The 18,545-nt window shown below is 38.4% G+C and overlaps 1 long non-coding RNA gene across 1 annotated transcript; it reads right to left on the reverse strand.

Annotated features, from left to right (window-relative positions):
- Window positions 1–754: 754 nt before the first annotated feature.
- On the reverse strand, window positions 755–17,367 carry LOC310898134. Its single transcript, XR_014582978.1, has 3 exons — window positions 15,082–17,367; window positions 3,334–9,734; window positions 755–2,315 (listed from the first exon to the last, which is right to left on the reverse strand). It is a non-coding gene; the product is annotated as an uncharacterized lncRNA (long non-coding RNA).
- Between the last annotated feature and the right edge of the window lie 1,178 nt (window positions 17,368–18,545).

Genomic DNA, 18,545 nt, shown 5'->3' on the forward strand with positions numbered 1-18,545 from the left:
AAGTGCAGGAAAAGATTGCCTAAAGGGAATGTGGAGTCTCTTCATTAAGATCTTTTTTAAAGGGTAAGTAAAATCTTTGTCCAGAGTGAGATGGGCATGCTTTATCCTGTCTCACCGTTCCTGACAGGTCTACTTTCATTACAGTCCCTTGTCACTAGAGGAGCTGTGTGTACTTACAGCTGGAGATCAATGACCCTATCTACAAGCATTCAATTTAGTAGGACACTAGAGTTAACATATCTAACCCTTGGTCTGCAATTATTTCATGGCTGCAAGAAGATGTGCATCTTTCTGTGGACACAAGAGCTTATTCTGTTAACAAACTCAACCATTACATGTTCACTTTTTGATAGATCTACCACATCAACAATTATAAGCAGTCTTCCATGGACATCTTTACAAAAATGCAGTATTGAAAAAAGAAATCAGTAGATTCTGACAAAAATATAACTAGATTAATTGAAATATTTTCACATAGAGGATGAAAATTACTCTGGGAGAGAGCTGATGGCACAGGGTTCAGTCTCTGAGGATTGGATCTGAATGAAAAGGCTTCATTTTGGAAGGCCTTTCCTTATAGGCCTGCCAGGGAGGTCTGGAAAACATTCAGTATTTGGTAAAGCCAAACTACTAGTAGTAAGTGAATGGGATCATACAAATACAGCCTATGGTACTTTTCCCTCCTATTCCTGCAACAAAGAAATTTAAGGGGCCACAAGGAAACCTGAGGGTCAAATGGATTCCTCTTCACTGCTGGCAGAAACATCAGACGGTATAGGAATCTGGAAGTCTCACACTTACAGAAAGGGTTATGTCTGTTTGCTTTCCTAGTCAGCACTACTTAGACTCCATTTCTTTTCAGACAGTTGACATTTTGTTTTGTGTTCTATTAATGTTCAAGTCCAAATATGAATAACATCTGATGATGGAAATTTTAGGACAAACTTCTGCTTTTGGGTGTGTGTACATCTGGACTCAAATATGACATGTTTTTCTTACTCATAAATTCCTATATAAATAACAAAAATGCAAGCTAAAAAATAAATTTTTAAAAAAGTGAAATGTATTTCTTTTATTTTCTCAGTGCCCCAAATTAACAAAGCAAACTCATATGCTTGTAGATAACAGTTCGGGATAACAGATGTGATAGCAATAAGCTACCTTGGCCTCAGGTATTTGAGCACAGCTATTTTTCAACTAATGAATCAACTACAGTGAGTCAGAATAGCCAAGGGAACTCAAGTCTTTCCTTAAGGCAGATGTTCAGGTTACTGAATCAGGCCAAGCGAGGTGGGATTTCTTCTAACCAAATGTTCAGTCGGCACCATCAGTTTTTCCTCCTCACCACCCACTGAGTCTAGCTTTTCATGTCCTCCTCCAGCTGCCAGCTACCACAGCTAACCTTCCCAGAAGCAGAGTTCCTCCCTTAGCCCATGGCTGCTCTCCATCATTGGCTTTGGAGCAATTGTACCAAGCTTGTTCCCGGTTGTAGGTCCCCTGTGTGGTACATAGCATATTGTACTACTAGCCAGGACATTGGGGTGGCCTTTTTCAGCTACCTGTTGGATCAGTGAATTCATTCCCCTGCTGCCCTGGGGAGTTTTGATAATGATCCCTGTAGGCTTTCACAATGCTTAGCAGAAAAGCAGAATTGAACAAGTGCAGACCTCCCTGCTGCTGGACTTGGACAATAGGGCTGCTCATAATACCAGCAGATGTTTTTGCTTTTTAGGCCATACAGGGCAAATTTATTTTCCTCTCAGGAGCAAATGCAAGCATAGCCAAGACTAAGAAATTCAGAGCTAGCTTCCGGAAACCCACTATTTACTTATGCCACAAAGCAGTACTTACACTTAAGGTCCATCAATAATGAGGGTCTTCTGGTTAGTCCACTCAACTGCCAGCTCAGCAAAAAGTGATGTGCCCCCAAATTGAGCTTATGTTTGTATCCTGCTCTGCTTTAACAAGGTGTACTAGATTTCTCTGCTTTGTGTATCACAGTCATAGTGGAGTTGTGTTCTCTTCATTTTATGGTATTGAGGCATGAAAGTTGTAGCCCTCTGAAGTCCCCATTAAAGTTATATGTACCCAGCTAACCTGTATCATTTTTTTCTCGTTTATTAAAAAGCAGTACTTTATGTTCTATTTTTGGTCTTTCTTGCTCTTCTTTGTGTTCATGAGAGCTCTAAAATTAAAGCAGAAAGAGGAGGAAACACATTAAACTGTTTAAAGATTTTTGTTCACAAAACTTTTAACTGGATTTCTTGTTTGGATTCAAAGAGGCAAAACATAAGACCTTGATGTTCTTCATGTGCCTGTTAAAAGAAAGAGAAAGAGACCCACCAATAGGAAGAAGTTGGCACGAAGCCCTCTTTGACACAGCAAGCACAATGTAAAGGATTAAAGGTCTAATCTAGAAGATATATTGCACACTAAACAGCGGAACCATTTAGGAGAACATTAAATGGCACTTAAGCTAAACAGTTGTCCTTGGGAACTGCAGTTTATATGTGACTGCTCTAATATCCATTTTAAGCTTGCAGGGCTTTGAAAACAAGATGTCATTGTTTTATAAAAACACACACATTTAATCTTCCCTTGCGAGGCTGTTCTTGAAATATCTGGCTGCTGGACTGGCAAAACATTTCAGAGGAAACAAATGGGGCTGGTGTCAAAACTAGTACTGTTGCACTTTATTTCTGAAGTTATTTGCATGTGCTCAGTTGATTTTTTTTTTTGATCCAAATAAGCAAACCACAAACTTTTTCAATGATAAAAGTCCCATTTAATTTTTTAACAGTATTCCCACTGTTCTATAAGCAAATAATAATAATACAGTTTAAGTAATATGAGAACACCAAGAAAGTGGTCAGTTCTACATTAACTTGTGTTCTGAGTTCTTCATAAATTAATATTTATGGAACTATTAGGAGGCTTCAGCCAAAAATAAAGACCACCCAGAGCAAGGTTTCAATTTTAGTATTCTAGGCACAGTTCATTTAAAAAAAAATCTTACAAAATAGCCTTCTTATGCACCATGTACAGTACATGGATTTTCATGCACATCACTCAGTAGGCGTGTGAAGTATATTCAATCCCTAAAAAATCTCAATGCATTCTTTTACAACTCATTTACTATTTTTCATAAGGGAGAAATCATCCTCTACAACATGCAAGCCAGAAATAGAACAGGAAAAATGCAAGAGGGAGGGGATTCTGTCTTGCAAGAATATACAGTACAGTTTGAAAATCTTCCTACTTTGTAATTAATGATCTAAAGAATGAAATTGAGAGAAAAAAAAAATTGAAAAAAGATAACTATGTATCTCATACCTTGATCTTGTCACTTGAATAAATAACATTAATCCTTGATCAAGTCATCATCCCCAAAAGCTATCTGAAAAAAAAAAATGTGTCACTGTAGTCGTTATTAATACTTCTCATTAAATGAGCTAGTGGTCTCCAAACTGTTCCCAGCAGACAGGCAAACTCAGTTGGTTGCCTTGTTAACTACTCCAGGAGAGAGTCCAAAGGCAAAATCAGTGAGGAGAGCAAACATCTCCAGCAGGGCTGGGGTGGCCTGAAGTCACAGGTTGCTCCGGGCTGAGGAGCACTCACAAAGCATTGCTGGATAGGCTATACAGTGTCACAGTCATGCAGCAGGCAAACAGAAACCCTCTGTCTCTAACTAGTGGTGCAAGCCATTTCCTGACTGCCAAACCTGTGGGAGAAAAGTTAACAGTTATTTTTATAATAACTCTCCCAACCCCTAGCTCCTCAGTCCCAGAGACCTTCATGCTTATCAGCGTTGTTAGCATGTGATTAACTGCTGGAGTATCTGTGAAGCTGCTCCTCACAGGCTGTGTAGGAATCCACTTAGTTAGGTTTTTTAATTAAAAGCAGCAGCTGGTACCTCATGGAAAACATTCTTTGTGCAGACAATATGGACTCTGTCTGTGCTACATGCTTGCCATACTTCTTTGTCCCCATTTGACATCATTAGTTATATTTGCCCGAACCCAGTGTTGAGATATGCAAAGAGCAATAGCAAAGCTGAGGCAAGCTGAGCGCTCAGGCATTGCCTTGTCTAGACCACAAACAAAATGATATCCCAGAATTACATAAAGCCTGTACTAAAAAAATACTTTAGTTAAACTTTAAACTTAAAAACTTCTGGTCTGAAGTTTGGTAGTGGTGGTGAACAGAGCCTTTTCCGCTGTGGGCAGGATGGTATGGGTCCCAGAATATCAAGCATTACAGCCATCCTCCTATCTCTCCCCTGAGAAGTCTTCTCAAGACAGTCTATCCCTCTCAGGCCTTCTAGATATCCATGCCAAAATATTGTCCTCTTCCCAAAGCCATGGCTTTCCTCTTAAGTAAACCCCCCACCCAGCAGCATGAAGAATCTACCCTGGCTATTTCTGTCCCTAACATACACTGCCCAGGGCTGAACCATGGGCTCCAAGGAGTCTTCTGACTCCCGTCTTGGATCCAGCTGCACCTCAGAGAGAGCACTCAGAGATGAAGAGAGCTGTGTCCCTTGCAACGATAAGTTTTCTGTCAACACAAAAGTAGGAAATATCTGAGTCAAAAAAGCATCCTCAGTTGGAACAACTATTACAACCAGAAAAAATGAGAACCTCCAAGCACAGGAGCTCTTCTTCAGGTCTGAAATAAAAGCAAAAAAATTCAAAGTGAGGTCCAAGTAAAGAGCTATTTCTTTCATTCATTATCATATCTTAACCTGTAAGACATTGGAGGCAAAATTATTTGTCTTCTTGTCCACAGCCATTTGAGTGCTTTCTCTGCAGCCTTCAGTAGAGTCCTTCCTCCATGCCATAGTGTCTGGCTGAAAAGCCTCATTGTGAGACTGCCTCAGCACACATAGACAAGTCTTACATGTGTTTTGTGTATAAGACAACACAGGCTTTTCTTTTACTTTTATTTTTTTAATTTTACTTTATTTTTATGGTTAAAAAAAAAGTCAATCAGTTGATATTTCTGTGGTTTTTTGTGTCCTGCGTCAGAGCACTCTCCACCCCCTTACAAGTGATTGCACTAAAAAGTTCTGGAGAGAACTAAAAGGCTGCATGGGCTATAGTGAGGGGTTGGGGGTGGAGAATCTGGAAGAAAAAAATGGTTGGAAATGGAAAAAAAATATTTATGATACTTAAATGGAGTTTATTTAGGCAGTTTATTCGTGGTCACTACATAATTTTGGACATTGAAAACTGAAAAAGTTGGACAATCCCTGATTTTTTCAGATTCAGAATCTGGTAAACACTAGAGATAAAAAGTCTGTGCTGAGCAGAATTTTTCCCAACTGCAGTTGGCTGCTCCCATTCTGTAACAATGCATATCCACAAATAGCAAGTAACCAAAACACTTTCCATTTCTTAATAGGCTGTCTGCTGTTAATTATTTTAGTTCCTTGCTGGGAACAATGGAGGTGGATTGGAAATGATGTCTCAGAAATGAACAGAAATAAAAAAGCAACTATTTTTAATGCTTTGGACTTCACTAGTAAATAGTACCTCTCATTAGAAGATCTCAAAGCACTTAGAAAAGGGTAGCTATTAGTATTATACTCAATTTACAAGCCAATCGAGAGGGGTGAGGGAGTTAGTATGGTGTTTAACTTTGAACAGGGTGCAGGGATGGCTTTTGCTGCAGCTATTTATAGAGGATTTACACGACTGCAGTGTTTATTGTGCCTTTCAATAAAAAGCAGCTGCAGAAACACACAGCTGGCAAGCTTCAGTACCTGTGAGATACTGGAGACATTAGCCAGAAAGTTGTTGCACAGGTACAAGTAGATTCACATGCTTCCTGCAGCACTTTAAGTATTGCTATTCTAACAAAGGTCTGAACTAATTTTAAATGTTTATGTTGTTTATATTCAAAATTCTCTCCCTCTGCCTGTTTAAAGCCAGATCTTCATCCTGATATAAATCATCCGACCACATTGCATAGCTACAGAATCAAGTCCTTCAGCTAGATTTTTACTGTGGAGTCATCCTAGGCTCTGGTACAGGTATTGTTCCTAGTGACTCTTTCAACCACACAGAAATTTTTTCTCAAGGTTAGTGGTGCTATTGACTCAGATTCATTTGGATAGCTATACATGTGGGCTAGAGGCTGTGTAGTGATTTCACTTTAACTGACATTTGGCCTACTTCCTCATGAGAAAACAGTGCAAATGCTGACTCTGACCCCCTTCAATCCTCTTATAGATTCATCTTTCTGTGAATTCATGATGCCCCTTCTGCACACTAGCAATGCAGGCTCTATACTGTCTCTGTATACACATCATGTAAGAGAGATGCAAAGAGAGGATCAAAGATGTGACCATAAGCTAAACATCTGCTTCTGCCCATGATCTGTTTTCCTTGACATTTTCTTATCTCGCATGCCTTTCATAAACTCCAGAATTTCCAAACCAATTCCTCCTGTCTTCCACTGCATTATCCTGTCTTGTGCTAAAAGAATTTATGTAATTTATATGCATCTAGAGATTAAGACCCCATGGAGAGGTTGCAAAGGAGATCTGACCACTCTTATAGCCAAAGGGCTAGAACAACACTGATGAAATAGCTGCCTGCATAAGATGTGGGAAGTTTTACATCTCTGTTGTAAAATGTTTATATTTTTTTATTTAGGTCTGCAGGAGATGAGTTGGGACTTAGAACTTTATTCTTTAATGGAGTCTCTTATGAGAGGCCATCTAAAGGTCAGCAAAACTTGCCTTATTAAGAGAGAATGAATGGGGAAAAAAAAAAGGAAAAAGAAAAAAAAGGAAAGAAAGATAAAAAGAGCCTAGAGACACTTTGATTGAAAAGAACATGCTCAATTGCAAAACTGCATCATGCCTTTTTATCTGGTATGAGGGGCTTCTGTGCTCACTGACTGTTTAAAGATCCCAATCCTAAAATTTCATAGTGGGGATCATCCCAAAGTCTTCAGGATTACTTCTACATTTTTCCATGAGCTTTGGACTGGATTCTGTCCGCATGTATCCAATTAACATGGTCACTTAGTCCCTTGAGATCACCTTCCTTTCTTCCCCTTTCAACAAGAGTTAGGTTTCTTAGGACAATTCAGTATGCACTCTCCATCAGCAACAATAAAAGAATAGTGGGTGGATGAAGAAAACAGTGGCACCAAGCAGCTAATACATCGGATTTTGCCATAATTTCACACTGTGTTCAATCCTATTGCGTCAGTTCAGCACAGTGTTTGGCCCTAGATTTTCCCACCATGGGATCCCATTCTTCTTGCATGAGAATATGTCTTGGACAAATTGCCATGTCACATGTATTCAAAGGGCCATGATAAACCCTGCATCTTTGCACAGGGCACCATTTACATCAAAGGAATCTCTGCATATAAAACAAGAGTAAAATATGCCTATAATTTAAGGTTAAATTATACCATTAAGGCATGGGCTTAAATAAGAGGCAGCAAGTAAGCTGAACCACATCAGGGAGAGCATCCAAAGCACTCTGTCTCATAAAAAATGCAGTCCTTTATAGTACAAGTCTTTGGCACAAATGGGAAAGAATTTGTGATGTGCCTTTTCGGGGAACAAGCTATCTCCTTTCCCTCCTACCAGGCAGCCTCACTGGAATGCAGTGCAAAAGAGAAAATTCATTAATGTATTTGCTCTTTACCTCTCTTTTCACATTGATACCAGGGAAAGACTTCTGGGACTTGCAATCTACAAAGACTGTGAAAGGGCAAGGATGCTCTTACTGTCTCTTTCCCCTTCCACTATTTATGCACTTCTGAGACGGACAGTTTAGCCTGTGGAGAAAAAATGTCTGAAGCTGGTGTAGTAGTGTATATTCTGGTGATGTATGGGAAGAAATGTCTTACGCACGTATGTATGTTCCTTGCATACATAAGTATGATTGCAAATGTAGAGATGAAATATTATGTCTCAGAGTGTAAGAAAATAATTTCAACAGAAGTTGACAATAGCTAAACTTCCTAAACCAGAGTATAAATTTGAAATGCAACTTTCATCTGACAATATTATGAAAATACAACTGAAATGGAGATTAGGCAGGGCTGTGTATTTACTTTCACTGTTCACAAACTATATGAAAAGTAAAAGTAAAGACAAGGGTGGTAGAATCTACTCCATGCTCAGTCTTTTATTTCTATTTTCTTTTATCTTAAATATGTTGTGTAGATATGAATAGCAAGTTCCTCAAGCGTTCACTTATCGCAGCTTCGCAGATAGCACTGTGCAGGGAGCTGCTACACTTCTGTCAGATTTCACTTTCTGGAATGAGGGATAGGATCACTGCATCCCGTGAGATTTTAAAACTTTTCATGGTACCTCAGTTCAATGATTGCTATCCACAGAGCAATCAAAAATACACTTATTTGGGAGATTTGGCGTAGAAGATTCTGAAATGTGTTATGGGAGGTTTTACAGGAGGATTCAGTGGATTTAAGTAATTTATGATTTCATCTGACCTTAATTGGGGTATCCCAAGGTCATATATATAAAAAGTGATGCCTCTTTCCATGACTTTGGTTCTATGAAAAACTCCTTGTATAGTTCATGACAGTTTTAACTTTTCACAAGACACTCACAAATTAGAATCATCTTCCTTGTGGGCCTGCTAATGGAAATCCCCTCATACAGCTATTAGTCACTGTCTTACAATAGCTTCTTGTCTCTAAGTACTTTGATGTTGTACATAAGAGCCATGGATCAATTACATTCATTTTTCCCATTACCGGGCAAATATTTGGACATTTTCTGTTGAGTTGATTCAAGGCAGAACTAAACCAAAAGAGTTGCATACTGTGCAGACATTTCTAACCTTCAGAAGCTGAAGGTTTTGTGACCTGGGAGAATTAATAGATGTTTATTCTAGCAGGATAAATGGAAAAAGACCATTTCTATTTTAGGGAGATAAATGAAAAGCAGGGAAGATGGGGTTTGTTATGACAAAATTGTTCACAAGTGGCATGTTGAAATGAGGAAAAGCAGTTATGTATTTATATTATAATCCTAACGGAATGTTTGTCAAGAGAGTCTCAAGTGGTAAAATGCATTAGTAATTGTTGTGTTTCCTCACTTATCAAAACAAGTATTTCCACTAAAACTAGTCTGCCATGGCTGTCTCCATTACAAAGATTCAAAACGCACCTATCTTCCAGAGTCAAAATCCAGAACTTTTCCATTAAGATACAATTTCTTCCAACAAGGGGAACACATAGCTATTTTTTCTTGCCTCTTTCAAACAATAGCTGTAAGTCTTCCACCACTGTGTCAGAAACACATTTTGAAAATATTTCACTTGCCAGAATTTTCCTGCAGAACAGAAGAAGGAAGGCGAGCCAGCTGGCATAGCTGGTGGTGGCAATCTCAAGTGTTTACCACGCTCAGGAATGTTATAATGCAAGAGCAAACAGACGGCATTCTCCAAAAATGGTGCTGCAGTTATTCCTCAGCTGGTACTGCTCTTCTAAATTTACTCAAGTTCACTACTGACATTATTGGAAGTTTGGCTTGAACAAGGATTTCATTGAGAAGAAACTAGTGCTCAATGTGTTCATCAATTTTTCATTAGAACTTTTCTTCAGCAGACAAGGCAGATTCACTGAAACCACTTTTTCCATAATCCAGAAAGGAATTTCTGTGACTGTGATACAGGCAAACCCTCTGTTAATTCAGACATAGTGCTGCTCTGGTACTGGTGGTCCATGTAGGTCAGCTGTACAGAAAGAAAGGAGGGTAGTTAGTAGGGGCTTCTCTTTCTTCTTTCAGAGATCAGGATCTTCTGAATGATAAACCTTAGAAGTGACCCTAAAAGGGGATTCCTCACCAGGAAAGTTGTGTGATAGTCTGTGAAGTAAAAAGACATTTATTTTTTGTCTGAGGGTTTAGGAATTTCATGAAACTGTTGTCAATATTATCTAAAAAGAGAATGGATTTAGAGCTATTCTAAGGATGAACAGGTGAATAGATGATAAATTTCATGTTTGTCTCAAAAAGACATTTTGAGACAAAATGTGATGTTTTGTGGGGGGTGATGTTTTAATAGAAGTTCTATTTAAGTCTTTATGAAATAATTTGTTCTTCTCACTGAGTATTTCCATTTACTGAAAAGCTGGCATTCAGACAGAAAACCTTATCAGAAAAATAACAACATTTCAAACAATCTACAAATTATTTAATCAATACAGTATTTGGAATAGAAAATGAGTCCTGTTTGAACCCTGAAGAAGAAAAAAAATATTATTTTTTTTTGAAAAGAAAACAGTGTAAAAAATTACACATATAACTGTTTGCAAGTCCTTAAAATCAGTTTTGGTACAAAATTGTCGTATCTGTCATTTCCAAGAGAATATCTTATGTCACAAATATCAATTTGTTTAAACAGGAGAAGGCTTAATCTAACACTGTTATCTGCTATGACTGCCAAAAAGGACATAAATCATTGTTATCTGAAGGCCTGATGCTGTTCCATTTGTGTAAATTTGAGTCAAGAGAAATGCCACTGTAATCAATGGACTGACTGTACAATTGTACAGATAGCACAACACGGGTGTCCCAAACACATTGTTTTTCACATTTTATCTTTCTTTACCCATTTTCCTGGCTTTACCTCCTTTTCTTTATTCCTTAAAATGAACCACACTGCAAAGAGCTACAGCTGAAAACAGCCTTATCACAGAGAACCACCCTCAAATCAATGTGTGTTTTATTATGCATTGTCTTGAAACTCCCTGCCAGGACTGGAGCTGAGGACAAGAGAAACTGGTGTATTATTGCATTAATCCTATTGTGATTTGTAGCTTAAAAATGTGTTATTCCATTGTCATTAAAAGTGGATTTGCAGCACATGTAATTTCAAAAAATAGGATAAAATTTACTGTCTCTTTCCATTTATGGCTCAAGCACATTGTTGGAGATGTCATCATTCATCACAATGTCATCTCATAATTATTATTTTGCCTGCTGGGTACAGGCGTTTTACTTAAAAGTGAAAGTACCGATTGTGCTAACTATAATTATGTTTGCAGTATACTGAAGAAAATAGATGTGGAGTGGGAGTTAAAAGACAAAATTCTGCAAGGTGCTGAGAACATGCTGCCAGATGCTGTACAACCTCAGTTGCCATCCAGTGTGACAGAAAGCTAACGTGCCTTGTCTTTTTCAGGGTCAGACCACTGATGATTAAACAATTCTAGTGAATGTGATCGCATTCTTATTTGTCTGGGACATTATGAAACACAAGATGAAGGAAGTGCAGTTGTGGTAGCAGAATACAAAGCACTAACACACCCAGCGTGGTGCTTGAAATGTGTTCCTTTATAATCCTATATTTCCCAGACAAACACTTGTAAACACTGAAGTAAAACAAAACACATTTCCTTTTTATGAAAAAAATGCCCTAAAAACCACAGGATTAGCAACACTAGGGAAGGACAATCCCCTGAAGGGCCTAAATCTTATTTCCAAAACTCGGGCTGGGTTAACCATGCTCAAAAGGGAATTTTTGATGATAGAGCATGGAAAACATTTTTTTAACGGACATGTCCTGGTAAAATACACACTGAATGGGTTCTGAGGTGAAGATACCTCACAATTTGAATAGTCTTATTGATTACAGAGGATGTTCCAATGGTCAGGGTAGGAAACAGGACTCAGAAATCCTGGATTTGGTTTCCGTCTTGGCTGAAATTTTCCTGCATAAACAGGAGAAAACCACTTTATCTTCCTTGTGTCGTTGTGTTCTGGCTAAAGAAAATAAATCACATTCTTCTTTCTACAAGTCACAAGTAATATAGGTGGGAGAACTAACCTGCTTTTCCTGTTCCCACATAGAAGCACACAGCCAAACATGCATTAAGGCAATAAGAACTGCTAATGCTAAACTGCTTACACAGTCAAGCACAAAATATTGTGGAAAAATTAACTGCAGTCAGATGTTGGGTTTGTTGAATCATATTATTTTTGATGCTAGACAGAAAAAGATGAAATTGTTTAATAGATTTCTCCTGCCCAAGCTGTGCCCAATCACCCAGTCAGAAGAGAAAAACTATCACACAAGTATGCATCCCTGGAAATGAGGAAAATTAAGTAGACAAAAAGAATGGTTCACAGTGTGAAAGCATATGAAATATAACACAGACTGAACCAACATCTCTGACAATGTTTTATCTCTGGCAGCAGGCTCGATTAAGGGAGGGCTCATTCTGTACCGTTCTTCTCAGTGTCTGCTCTTTAGCTGCCGCTGACTTCCCATCTTTCCATCTTCCAACATTTAGCAATTATGTACTTTCTAAGCCAGAGGCAGCACATAGACCGCCACTTCTTAATAGCCAACCAAGCATCTGATTTTCATTAATTTGTCTCATCCAGTAATCTGGGGGGAAGGTGGAGGGAAGTTGGAATCACCTCTTTGTCCTTCACAGCATCTGTCCTGCAGGAAGGAGTTCCACAATGTCATGATGTGTGAACAAAACAAAACAAAACAAAACAAAAAAAGGAAACCACTTCTTTTTCTGTATTTTATCTGATGGCTAATAAGGTGTTCCTATACTCTTGAAAAATTTTTGCATCCTGATAATTTTAGAGTATCTTTACCATGCTGCCCTTATAGTCATCTCTTTTGCAAGTGGAAAGGTGTTAGCCATTTAGTCTGCTTCACAGAAAACTCCTCTTATTATTTTTGTGCCCATTATCTATCTGTCTTTCATGTTATCCTGAGAGTGGTGTTGACTTGGTTTGTCACAATCAAAGCTGACTGACCGACAATCTCATACTTGAATTCTTCTGACGCCCTTGCATGAATATCATCCGTTGTTTTACTGCTTTGTCACGGTGCTGATTCGCTCTGAAATCTCTGACACTCCAGTCTGGGAGTTTGCACAGACTCATTCTGTGTAAAGAATGACCCCAGTGTGAAAGACTCCCACCTCATCTGCAGCGGGAACCAATGCAAATAATTCATTTTGCTGTTCTATAATGTCTTTATCTTCCTTTGCTGCTTCTTCTCATCCTGCTAACTGTCCAAATGTGCTGCTTCTGATGTATATACAAAAGGCTTTACTGTTAGCTCTGATTGCTTCTGCAAGTTGCTTCCACTAATATTTTTGGCTTGCTTTGCTGTGGTTTAACATTTATTTTGCTGGGGATTATACTCTTCCTCTGTTTTCTTTCTTTGGACACAGCTTTCATATTTTGGAAGATGTCTTTTCACTTTGAATGGTGTCTATTACATTGCTGTTTCATTACACCAGCTGCTTCTTCTTCTGGATGTGGCTCATTCAGAGTCTGTTTTTATCAATGCTATTGATGTACATTGACTGGCAAACATTTATTCTTTTTAAATTATGTACTTTACTTGCAAATATTTTATTCTTTTAACTATTATCTCCAGTTTTCCCTTAAAGAGCTCATATCTGTCTAATTCCCTAACTAATTATTTTTCAAAAGTATTTTGGTGGTGGCTCATATCTTATTAATGAAACCCAAAGTTTCTCAATTGATTTTCAAATATTGACTAAGCATAGAAATCAGAGAACAAAACAAAATGATGAAGGTCTCTAAGGAAAGCTGTCATGACAAAAGTTCTCCATCTGATTCATATAGTAACTCAGATGTTAGTTTTCCATCAGTTTTGTTTCATAAATTTGCACAGATCTACCTTACAATCATCCATACTATCCTCTGGAGCAGTGGGGAAGCAGATGTTGTACCTAGCATTATATATTCACCTACCAGAGAGATAAGCATGCTGTAAGAACTAGAAGAGAGTATTTTTGGTTATTCCTGAAAGCTCATTTGCAGAGATTTCTATTATATTAATTCCTAGAATTCAATTTGTTAGAAAGTTACAACACTGAATATATTGTCTTCTACAAATGACTTAAAACAATCTTTGAGAAATAAAGAGAGACATAAATTTGGATGCCTGGCTAAATGGAAACATCAATATGGTTGCATAAATTTCACCTTTCATGCAAGATGCAGTATGTGAAGCCTCCTTCAGCAAATCTGTGTGTGAAGACTGCACATTAAGCCTCAATAGCTTCTAACTGCAGCTTCAGCCTTTGTATAGAGCTAGGAAAACCACACAGAGTTTTCATAATTTCTCTCTTAACAATAGAGAAGTTTAGCAATTTAAGATCCTCTTAAATTAATAAAAGGAAATTTAAATAAATGAAAATATGAGAGGCACATATGATTAATGCAGCTACAAAAAGAAGAATGTCATGCAATGAACGTTGTGTTTACATAAAACTCAGGACTTGACTGCTGTCTTTAAATATCCCTTGATCTTTTTGCAGGAACATGACAATGCTCATGTCATGCCAAATCTCTCTCTCTCTCTCTCTCTTTTTCTCTCTCTCTCTTTTAAATATCTATAAAGATAAAGAAGTATTTATGAAGCTACTTTCCTGTATTTCTATTTGCTTTAAATAACAAATGATTTTTTATTTCTTTTTAGAACTCACAGTGCATGTCTTTCACCAACAGGAGAATTTATGTAGAAAAAGTACCATATATACATATTATGTGTATATGGACATTCAAGTGTATACAAATAAAAGTTTAAGGTTGCTTATGCATTTATGTTTTGTATGAATAATGGTGCAAAACAGTTGCTTTATTTTTTTTTCCTCGAGAGTATAAGATGACAGTATTTCTGCCAACAGGAAAGAAGACCTGAATAAGTTCTTTATTTTCCACTTTGAGATTTGAATCTTGTAAGAAAGCCAGTAATTTTTAAATAATGGAAGAAACAAGAAGGAAAGACTGGAAAAACAGGTGTTATTGTAAATAACAAATAAGAATGCAATCCCATTCAACAAAAATGTCTTTTCAGAAATTTTCCAATCTGATGTGATCTGTTTGTATGAAAGCTTGTGTAGAGTACAGGAATAGCCCTGAAGTAAACTGAAACCACAAATAACATATTATACACGTAATCAATTTTATTTTAAATCAAATTTAAATTTAAATCTTTTTTATTATTAAAAATTGCTTAGAAGAGGAAAAGAGACATGCGTAAAGGAGAATTTTTACCAGAGATTTTGTAATAAGCCTACCTCTGAATTTCATGGAGCGAAGTGCAGAGCTCACAGCAGTTGACCTAGAAATCTCTGCTCAGAGATGAACTGTGGAAAGGCTGGTGCTATACTTCCGTATTTGTCACAGACACTAGGTTTTGGGAGTGATCAAATAATTCATTAAAACAATAATTCAATAATTCAATAAAACCATTCAGTATATTTCTGCCTTTTGTTTCTCACAATAATATTGAACCATATTTTTGTTACTGCAGAATGAGCCCAAGGCAATGAAATAGTAAGGACAGAAAGGCGTGCATGTTTAGCCAGAGCCATGTTTAGTCACTTTATCATACAAACTATGTCAACTGGCGGTAGTGTGAGTAATCTAAGCTTCAAACAATATCATGTGGTAGATAAATCAATGAACATAGACAGAAACAAGTTCAGTCTGCTTTAGACAGCCTAATGATCACTAGTTGTATTTTTTTTAATAGCTTGTCAGACTTCAACCTGTCAAGCCTGAAGATTTAGGGACATGGATTCACTGGAGATTTCCTGATTGCATTCCTGCTGGGCTTCTGGGAATCACAATAGGAGACTCCTAGGAAAAGGGAAGAAAATGGATAGCCTTCAGGCCTTTATGAGGCACAGGTTATTGTCATGCCTCAACTAAATCCTAATTACTCTGATTAACAATGCAAGCCTGTCACTACTCATGCATAATAGTGAGAAAGTTTGTGGTAATTACTATGAAATTCTGCCGAGGCCTCCACACGTGCCCGGCGGAGGCATTGTCTCCCCTGCATGCCATTCCTCCAGCTGCTGTTTCCAAAATAACGTTTCCAGGGTGAGCCCCATTTGCAATTCAGACCAAGCCTGGATGTCTGCAGTGGGACCAACTCGCTCACAGGACGGGCTGCAGGACTCAAAGCATGTCAAGGAGATACTGGCTCCCTGTATCAGATTTCTTGTGTCTTCATTATGTTAACTTCCCTCTTAAAATCAAAGTTTTATGGTAGTTTATTATTCAAATTTAATGTCAACTTTTTGTATATATAGTTTTTTTCTTTAAATATGTTATCTGTCTTAGAGCTTTGTCACTCTTTAGCCGTTAAATATCTCCCAGGTATAATGGAAAAAATATTTGAGGCAGGTGTCTGCAACAGCATATACAGACTTACATGGAAAGAAATGGTTCAACAAGAGGTGTAGCAATGCTTTAATTGGAGGGAAGGAAAAAAAAAAAGGAAAGAAAAAAAAATAAAAGAAAAAGGAAAAGAAAATAAAAGAGAAAGGAAAAGAAAAAGGAAAAGAAAAAGAAAAGAAAAAGAAAGCCTTTAAACAAAGAAAGACTTTATTTCTGGTGGAAAATATATATATTGAGGTGCTTATGCTAGGACAGTATATTGCAGTCATCTGTACTGCTTTACGAATTCCCCAGAGCACTTGCTCTCTCCTCTTGGACTAACTCTGTGGCCTAATCCTGCCATCATTCGAACTGACTGCAAAACTCCCCAGAAATATCCCAGTGCCACTAGAACTGCAAAGCCCCGTGTCCAGGGGAAACGATGAGGATGTGGCAGGGTGAGGGACAAAAGCTGGCATCCTGTCACACCACTCATGGTTGGCCAGGCTGCAGAACGAGAGCCAGTTGAGATGCATGCAGTAAATCCCAAATTTAACCATGTGAAAGAAGCAAAATACAGCAACAGGCTGCTTTGAGAAAACAGGGCAGCGTGCCCTCCAGAAGTGGCCGCAGGCAGCCCTCTGCCTCTCTGCTGCAGGGAGTGGCTGGTGGGAATGCGGGCAGCGGCACACATCAGCCCATTTTGCCAGGTTTTTGGTAATGTTGATGTTTCATTCCAGCACAGAAGAAAATGAAATGTTGACAACCTGGAATTTCCCACAAAACAGACATTTCCTTTTCCGGCTGGCTCTAACATCCGCACACACACACACACGTGCATATTTGCAGAATTATTAACTGCTAGGTAATGACGCTGGAGTTTATGCCCACTTCCACCATGTGGTACTGCAGGAATCCAGCCCTCAAAAATCCTGAGCTAGAGCAGTCACTGGAGAGCCATGGAGCCTGGAAAGCAGGGAGGTGGCACAAACCCTTCTTCATGGACCAGCCCGGTGCTTTTGGGGCAGCTTAGTGGTGTGAAGCATCAGCTGCAGAGGAAGGGGAGCATTGTCATGCCTCTACAGAGAGCAGCTCCACACAGTGTGGTCTGTTCCTTGCAGAACAAAGCATGAGAAAGGCATCACTGTTTGGACTAGCACTGAGTCTTTCTCTATTCCCTGTGAGTCCTTTTTTTTTTTTTTTCTCCTTTTTTTTTTTTTCTCCCTTTTTTTTTTTTCTCCCTTTTTTTTTTTTTTTTCCACGGGAGCAGATGCAAAGTGCCAAAAGCCATCAGAAAGCCTGCATTACATCAGGCAAGCTGAGTGTGCTGACCCTCTGAGCTAGCCCACAGGGAAGAACAACAGGAGGGAGATTGCAGGGGAAGATAGGACTACTTAAGTGGCAATTCATTGTGAACCACTTTTCTAAGCTGTTGATAGAAGCATTAAGTGTGAGAGAGGAAGGGGACTTATCTTTTTGCCCAAGCAGAACCCTAATGACTCCATAATGACTGCTAAATAATGTTGCCAATAATCTCCATTTAATTATACAGCTCTATTATGTCCTAAAAAGGAAAGAAAACACAAAAGGCGTCTGCAATCCTGACGTGCCCTTAAGTCCCTTAGCCCAGTTCTGCAAAATATATGTGGATATGTAGGGTGAGTTATTGCCAGGAAGACAACTTGCCTCCCACCCTTCGTCTCATCTGAAACATTCACTCATGTGCAACAAATATCTCCAGCTCTTGAAGCAGCCATCAACAAATGCTGTGTCTGTTGTAGCTTGTTAGCATCCAGGTAAACCCTTCTCAAGACAGAAATGTATGCGGTTTCACAGATCTGCTCTGGAAGGCTCTTCAGAAGCATTTTATCTTTGACCGGCATGGACTACAAAAGCAGGGTGTTTAATGAACACAGCACCACTTCATGCGAAATTTTGCGGAACAGTTTTCAGACAGATGCCTATTGTAGAGGCTGGTGACTTATACAATGGCCTTTTTTAAAGCCTGAAAAATATGAATTCCCTCTTTATCATTATTAATTTTTTTACAGATGCTGAAAGTCTGAAAATAGGCCGGTCTTTGAAATAACAGCTTAATAGTACACTATACATGCAATGGGCTAAGGAGAGTATTTTACTTAAGCACAAAAATCTATTTTTGGCTTAATATTCCAAAGCTTGCTTAATACTCATTTCACTAAAATACCTCTTCAGGCACGGCCCGGATTCTGGCCAATACAAACACTGGTTTCATCTGGAATATTCAGCAAGCTAATTGATAAAAAACATGGCATAATGGTGAAGGGTCTGTCGTTCGACTTCCACCACCAGCTCAGTAGAGTTATTGTTATTATAAATGATACAAATTAGGGAA

The sequence above is a fragment of the Anser anser genome, assembly GCF_964211835.1.
Source record: "Anser anser genome assembly, chromosome: 3".
In the NCBI taxonomy this organism is placed as follows: Eukaryota; Metazoa; Chordata; class Aves; order Anseriformes; family Anatidae; genus Anser; species Anser anser.